Genomic DNA, 7,844 nt, shown 5'->3' on the forward strand with positions numbered 1-7,844 from the left:
GGTGGTAACTCCTGTTTGCCGATGCACCCTAACCCCTTGGTCTTCCAAGACCTTTCTCCGAGCGGGAGTTCCCCTCGGACAAGCTACGAGGCACGTTGTGGTGACAACGGACGCTTCGCTGCAAGGGTGGGGCGCAGTGTGCAACGGGCACGCAGTAGCGGGGCGCTGGACGGGCCCCCGGCTGCGCTGGCACATCAATTGCCTAGAGTTGTGGACTGTACTGCTTGCACTGAGAAGGCTCCGGCCTCTAGTGCAAGGTCAGCACGTACTGGTTCGCCTGGACAGTACCACGGCCGTAGCGTACATCAATCGCCAGGGTGGCGTGCGCTCACGACGACTATCACAACTTGCCCGACGCCTCCTCCTGTGGAGTCAGCAGGTGATCCGTTCCCTGCGGGCCACCTACATCCCAGGCGTATTGAACGAGACAGCCGACGCGCTCTCTCGCCAGTACACACCCTGCGGAGAGTGGCGACTCGACCCTCGTGCAGTCCAGCTTATTTGGGTGCGGTTCAGACAAGCACAGATAGACCTCTTTGCCTCCCGTGACACCACCCATTGTCCGCTTTGGTACGCCCTGACCTAGGCCCCCCTCGGCATGGATGCCCTGGCGCACAGCTGGCCACAAGACAAGCGGAAGTACGCCTTCCCCCCAGTGAGCCTCCTTGCACAGACTCTGTCTCTCTCTGGACGGGACGAGGAGATCCTGAGTAGGTTACACCCCGCTGTGGCTGAAACCATCATACAGGCCAGGGCGCCATCCACTAGGCGGTAAAACGCCTATAAATGGCGCCTCTTCTCATCCTGGTGTCTCTCCCAAGGAGAAGACCCACAGAGATGCTCGGTCGGGATCATGCTGTCCTTTCTACAACAGAGACTGGAGACCAACATCTCCCCTTCCACACTGAAAGTGTATGTAGCCGCAATTGCCTCTCATCACGACTGTGATGAGACCCGGTCCGTGTTGTGTCCAGTGCGCGCACTGCGCCTCTACTTAGACCGCACACAGAGCTTCCGCAGTTCTGTTCAGCTCTTTGTCTGTTTCGGAGGGCAGCAGACGGGGAAGGCTGTCTCCAAACAGAGATTAGGGCACTGGGTCGTGGATGCCGCTACTACTGCATACCGATCAAAGAGTCTGTCATGTCCATTGACGGTCACGGCTCACTCCACTCGGGGTATAGCCACCTCATGGGCACTGGCCAGAGGCGCGTCTCTGGCAGACATTTGTAGAGCTGCGGGTTGGGCTACGGCCACCACCTTCGCAAGGTTTTACAATCTTCGCGTAAACCCGGTATCAGCCCACGTCCTACGTGGCGACATGTAGGATTGGCATCCGGGAGGGCGTATGCCTGCGAAAGCACCTTCCCACCCTCACTGAGGTTGGGTCAGTGTGCTATCTACATCCTTTTCTTCTTACCCAATCACATGGCTAAGAAAATTGGTACCTCACCAGCCTTCCTTCTTACCCAGACACTGGTTAAGAACAGGCATTCCTTCCATCACTAAGCAAGCACCTCCTGGGGGTTGGCTGGGCAGAGCAGCCTTCCCCCTTAGGCCGGGATACCTTATGACCTATCACACATAGTTCTAACCGGACCTGTGCTATCAGACGCAGTAACACCCCCACCGAGGGCTGTTCCGTCTGCCATACCCTCATGACTATGGTTCCCACACTTGGTAACCCATGAGCTTCCCCAGGTGGACCTCCACCTCGCGGTTAACTATCCAGTCCGCAGGTTCCATGCGTTCTCCTCCAAGGACGAGACCATACATATATCCCCACCATATTCCTCCCCACGGGTAGGAGGTGGCCTCTGCAGCGCTTCTCGCTTCTAAGAGTTGCGCTTTCCCGGTGTAAACCGAGCCGGACGGCCTCTTGCCTGTGGAGAGCTAAGGCCCCGTCCGTGATGGGTTACCGGTCAGGGCTGTACCCATCTTTCTCCGGAAAGCTCTGGAACCCCCCGACCACCACACTGGAAGGTTACAAGTTTCACGATAGCTTCGAGCTGACACGCCCAGGCTTGTTACCGTCGCTTCGCTGAGATTGTGACGCGATACAGCGTTTGTGGCGTTTTCCATAGATAACCCCATCTGTCGTTCTCGACACAACATCGAGAGACCGACAGAAAGGGAACGTCTTGGTTACGTCTGTAACCTCAGTTCCCTGATGGAGGGAACGAGACGTTGTGTCCCTTATGCCACAAACCCGTATCGTTTCTGTTGCAGTTGTGAGAGGCTCTCAGGCTCTTCAGAACAAGAGGTAATGAATGCTGCACGCCGGCTTCCTTTTATACCGGATATCCGGGGGCGGAGCCCAGCATGCAAATTTCATTCGCCAAATTTCATTGGCCTTTTCTATAGTAGTCAGAGTTGATAGGTTCTCAAGGGCGAACCCCATCTGTCGTTCTCGACACAACGTCTCGTTCCCTCCATCAGGGAACTGAGTTTACAGACGTAACCAAGACGTTTTAAAACCTCGATTAGACCAACATGTGGACCGGAAGAAATCAATGTTTTTTTACTAAATCTTGCCTATTACGCATATTCCTGTACAGTCATGGCCAAAAAAGTGTCCAGCTATATAGAAAAGTGACGTCTTTGCTCTTTATCCAAATATTATTAAAGGTGTTTTAAAAATGTTTTGTTAATATAGTTAACCCACCATTTACTGCAATAGTAGAGAAAACAAATACTATGGGAATCAATGGGGGTGAGATTTGACAATCTTCCAGACAATAAAATGTATACAGGTGAGTAAATGTGACAGAATTTTCATTTTTGGGTGATCTATCCCTTTAAGGAGGCATGGCAAAAAAGAAAAACAACACATGTGCAAAGCCTGGGTTGTCAATTAGTTTTTCAGTGCATTTTTTTACAATACAATAAAACATAAAGTTAATTCATTACGTCAAGCTGTAAAGCCACATGGCTGAAGTTTCAGAAATACTGTCAAGTCTAAGAAGAGCAGCGTAACAATCAGCTGCCAATTGTTCAGATGTGTACATGAAATGACAGGTATACCAAAGCAGGTATTTATAGGAGATTATGACCAAACATCTTGTCTCTGATGCAAGGATGCATAACTGATGTCAGAAAGCCCTAAATATATCAGGAATAGTATAGTCTGTTGACTGGTGTCACATGTCCTTTTGGACATATTTTCATTTAAATTCATCCATTGGAAAGCTGCAGAACATATTGTCTGTGGTCAGCTGCGAAACTTCATGTGTGGCGATATCGTCCTATGTCTCATGATTCACTGGGCCTAATGATTGTTCTGTGTGGTTAGATGACAGCCTGAAAATAAAAGCCAGTTGACAAGACCAGTGGTATAAACACTGTGTCTTTGTTATATGAATGATTGTCATTTTCAGAGATAATAACATCCTCAAAGTATTCCGCCGGTGTTGATTCCGTATCACAGACACAATGCACAGCTTGTCTGATGCCACTCTGAAATGTTTTATTGCTCAAACGATGTATATTTTTCCAATATGTCTAAATCATGTCCAAGCAGTCTGCAATCTAGCCTCAGTGATGTTGGATTTAGGGGTGAGACTTTAAGAGACATTTGCCAATCCATAAAGCAGAAGAACTAGATCTCCGTAACACTTTACAATAAGGTGCTATTTGTTAACAGTAGAAAATGCATTAGCAAAAATCAGTTTACAATGAACAATTTCGTTTTTCAGTATTTATTAATCCCTCTTCATGTTCATGTCATTACAGTAATTCATGGTGCATTAATTTATGCTAAAGTGAAATAAAAAATGACTATTCATCTTTTTTCATAAAATATTGCAGCGTTTAAGAAATAGTTTATCAAGGTCGGTCATTTTCTTTTTAAAATACATGTACCCTCATATTCTTCAGCTTATATCTGAAAATGCACTTCTGAAATGACAATCCATCTCAAATGACGTAAATTAGACGGCTTGGGCGGAGCATCCTTAAACGCATCCCCTTCAACTGTCATTCTGCAGCTAGCTTCATTTCAAATTTAATAAAACAGCTGTTTTTACACATCCGGTCAATACGCAGTGAAAAACTCAAGCCACGCCCACTCATTTTCTCCTTTGAAATTCCTTTTCACTCGGAAATGTGACAGTATGTCAGTATATGGAAATAAAAACGATTCAGATTTCAGAGGGACTTGAACAGTGACAACATATGATTTTATTAATGTAGTAGTAAATGCTGAAATTAACATGATGCAAGGCCATTGCACATTGAGTCCGAAATTTGCGTCCGAAATATCCGTACGTTAAAAAAAATATATACAACCTCACGTTGTGTCAATCACATTTACACTCTGCCTCCAATATTTGCGTCCAGCAAAAAAGAATTCGGACTGGTCATATTGAGTGGCGTTTTGACCATTCAGAAACACCGTACAAATGAGCACCAAATACGAGAAAACGCATACGAAATATTCAGACTGTTTGTGAAAAGACCTTTAGTATTGTTCATTTTAGGTAATGCATTAACTAATTGTCAACAAATATCACCTTATTGTAAAGTGTATCTGAGGTCTCTTTGATATCTCAGTTATTTATTCCAGACATCACCCTTTTGAAAAAAACAGCATATGCTGGTTTGCTCTGGTCATGTGCTGGTTTAAGCTGGTCATGTGCTGGCACTGGTAATGCTATGCGACTTCAACATCCTCCAAGACCAGTGGTTCTCAACTCTGGCCCGTGAGATCCATTTTCCTGCCAAGCTTAGCCCCAACTCTGATCAAACACATGAAGAAGCTAGTCAGCGACTTCAAGAACAGACGCACTCAACTTAATGTGTGGCTGCTTGCGCAGATTGTTTTGCATGTCGCTTTAAAGTAGGTTAACGTTTGGAAAAAAGCGTCTGGCAAATGAATAAATGCTGGTCCTTAGCTGGTCATGTGCTGGTCCATAGCTGGTTTAAGCTGGTCAAACCAGCATCAAATTTTCCTAACACTACATATGCTGTTTTTTCAACAGGGATGAGATTAAATCGAGAGAAAATTAAATGAACTCATTAGTGTCTCATTAGTGTCTCTTTTTCTAAAGAGATAGTTCACCCCAAAAATTAAATTTTGTCATGATTTACTCATTCTCTTGTTGTTCCGACCCTGCATAAATATTTTTTTGTTGAACGCCAAGAAAAATATTCGGAGGAATGCTTATAACCAAACAGTTCTTGGACCCCATTGACTCCCATAGTAGGAAAAAATGAAAATGGTGGTCAAAAGTGACAAGATCTGTTTGTTCTGATGATCACAGAGAAATATATTTGGAAGAATGATTATAACCAAAGACGTTTATACAGATTTGGAACAACTCGAAGGTGAGGGAAGGATGACAGAATTTTTATTTGTGGGTGAACTTTGTGTTTCCATTTTTATTTCCTCAGAGCAACCTCTAAACAAAAAAATATTTTGGAAATGATCACAGAAGCATTATTATAACAGCTAATAACAATTTTTCACAAAAATGATTTGTATTGAATTGATGATTTGAAGCATGCAGGGTAAGAAAATAATTACAATTTTGAGTGAACTATTTCTAAAATGTATGTGCCAATTACACACACATCAGAGAAATCTAATCCTTAATAAATCTGTTTTGTGTCCCTCAATCTGCTAAACATATTTTTTAGCAGTGACCTTTATCTATGACAGACTGTACCAATTATGACACACCCCACATGGCACACATGCATACATTCACATAATGACTTCATTTAATTGCATTTCTTGCATTTTGTTATCATGATGGAAGAATGTTTTACCTCCTGTGGGAAATCTATTCTGATGTCAAATTGATTTATCAAGTTTCTACAAGCATTGTATCACTATGACATTTCATTTTCATAAAGCAATGTGTGGTTTTAACATGCTAGAAAGATAATTTTGTTTATTTAGATTTCATTTAATTTACTTTATAACCATGTTTTACAGACAAGGCTTAAAGGGATACTTCACCCAAAAAACAAAAAATTGTTCCCTAATCTGTATAAATGTATTGTTCTGATGAACACAGAGAAAGATATTTGGAAGAATGCTTATAACCAAACAGATCTTGCCCCCCATTGACTCCCATTGTAGGAAAAATTACTTTATAATTTAACACAAAAGAAGATATTTTGAAGAATGTAGGACAGCAAACAGTTCTATGGCACTTTTGACCACCATTGTATTTTTTCCTACTATGGGAGTCATTGGGGGGCAAAATCTATCTGGTTATAAACATTCTTCCAAATATCTTTCTGTGTGTTCATCAGAACAAAGAAACGTATACAATTTTGGAACAACTCGAATGTGTGGTAATGATGACAGAATGACTGGCTAGTCCAGACTAAAATGAAAGTTTGAGCAGTGTTAACTGAAAATAATATTTAAAACATGTAAGGGCCTTTGTTTTGTCTCAAGATGCACATAAGTAATGTTTTGCTAATTTTTTTTATCAAACTGACTTAAAGGGCCTTGATGCCCGATGACTCCTGAGATAGGCGCAGGCTCCCCGTGACCCAAGGTAGTTCGGATAAGCGGTAGAAAATGGATGGATGGAAACTGACTTAAAGGGTTTTGTCATCTTTTACTCACCATCAAGTTGTTCCAAACCTTTATAAATTACTTTGTTCTTCAAAATAAGATATTTGGAAGAATATTGGCAATTTTCTGTTGTTGGACATCATTGACTAGTAGAAAAAAAATGAATTGGTAGTCAGAGGTGCCATAGGACTGTTTGCTTTATTAAATGCTTCAAAATATCTCATTTTGTGTTGAACAGAACAAAAAACCAGAACTGAAAATTACTCACAATCTTCCAAATATCTTCCTTTGTGTTTAACAAAAGAAAGACATTTATAAAGGTTGGGAAAAACTTGAGGTTCTGTCAATGGTAACCGAATTTTCATTGTTGGCTTCCTTTAAGGCCCGGTTTCATAGACATAGCTGAGCTTCAGCCAGGACTATGCCTTAGTTATATTAAGATATTTATCTCACTTTTATAAAAATACCTTAGAAGAATACATTACTGGTGTGCATTTTGACACAAAACTATGGCACGGATATATTTTAAGATACTTCTGGACAAGTTATATTCAGATAAGACAGGTCACACTCACACATTCATTTAACAGTCTGCGACTAGTCTGAAGCCTTGTCTGTGAAACCGAGCCTAAATGTCTTACTTTAACTAAATCGTAGTCCTGGCTTAATCTAAGCCTTGTCTGTGAAACCGGCCATATGTTATCATTTAAAATAAAACTAATCCAATGCTAAAACTATGCAGAACTCAATTTTATTTGTTAAAAAGGCCACTGTTTAGCAGCATGGGTGCAGGTGGTTGTAGGGGGAGCAGCAAAAGTCAAAGAGTTTTTATGACAACAAGACCAGCAAAGTGTAGACAGCTTTTTTTTTGATATTACAATAAGTTTGAAAATATCACAGTTTGCTTGGAGGCATCAAAGTTCATCAGCGGGGCTATGCATACTATTAATTGATAATACAATGTTATTCATATTTTTCCCATTCAAAATGTGTTCAATTGAAATCTGTATTGTGATAAGAGGTTGTTCGAATGTGCCGACTGCAGGTCGTACAATCAACACACAAGCATGCTTGACAGATCAGGCATTTCAATTCAAGAGACACGTCCTAGTTCATTAGCCTTGATGCTCCTGCTATGTAACACAAGCTGTGCTACAACAACAAATTAATGGGCAGGAGGAGTGAGAGAGCTTGAAAAGTGTGAGAAGTCGCCTCCATCATCTGTTCTTTCCCCTGTTTCACCATTAAAGAAATCCCCCCAGAGACCTTCAGCACTTCTCATTAGTAAATAACAACAGCAAAGCCACTTTATTAT

Source organism: Triplophysa dalaica, chromosome 21 (genome assembly GCF_015846415.1).
Source record: "Triplophysa dalaica isolate WHDGS20190420 chromosome 21, ASM1584641v1, whole genome shotgun sequence".
Lineage (NCBI taxonomy): Eukaryota > Metazoa > Chordata > Actinopteri > Cypriniformes > Nemacheilidae > Triplophysa > Triplophysa dalaica.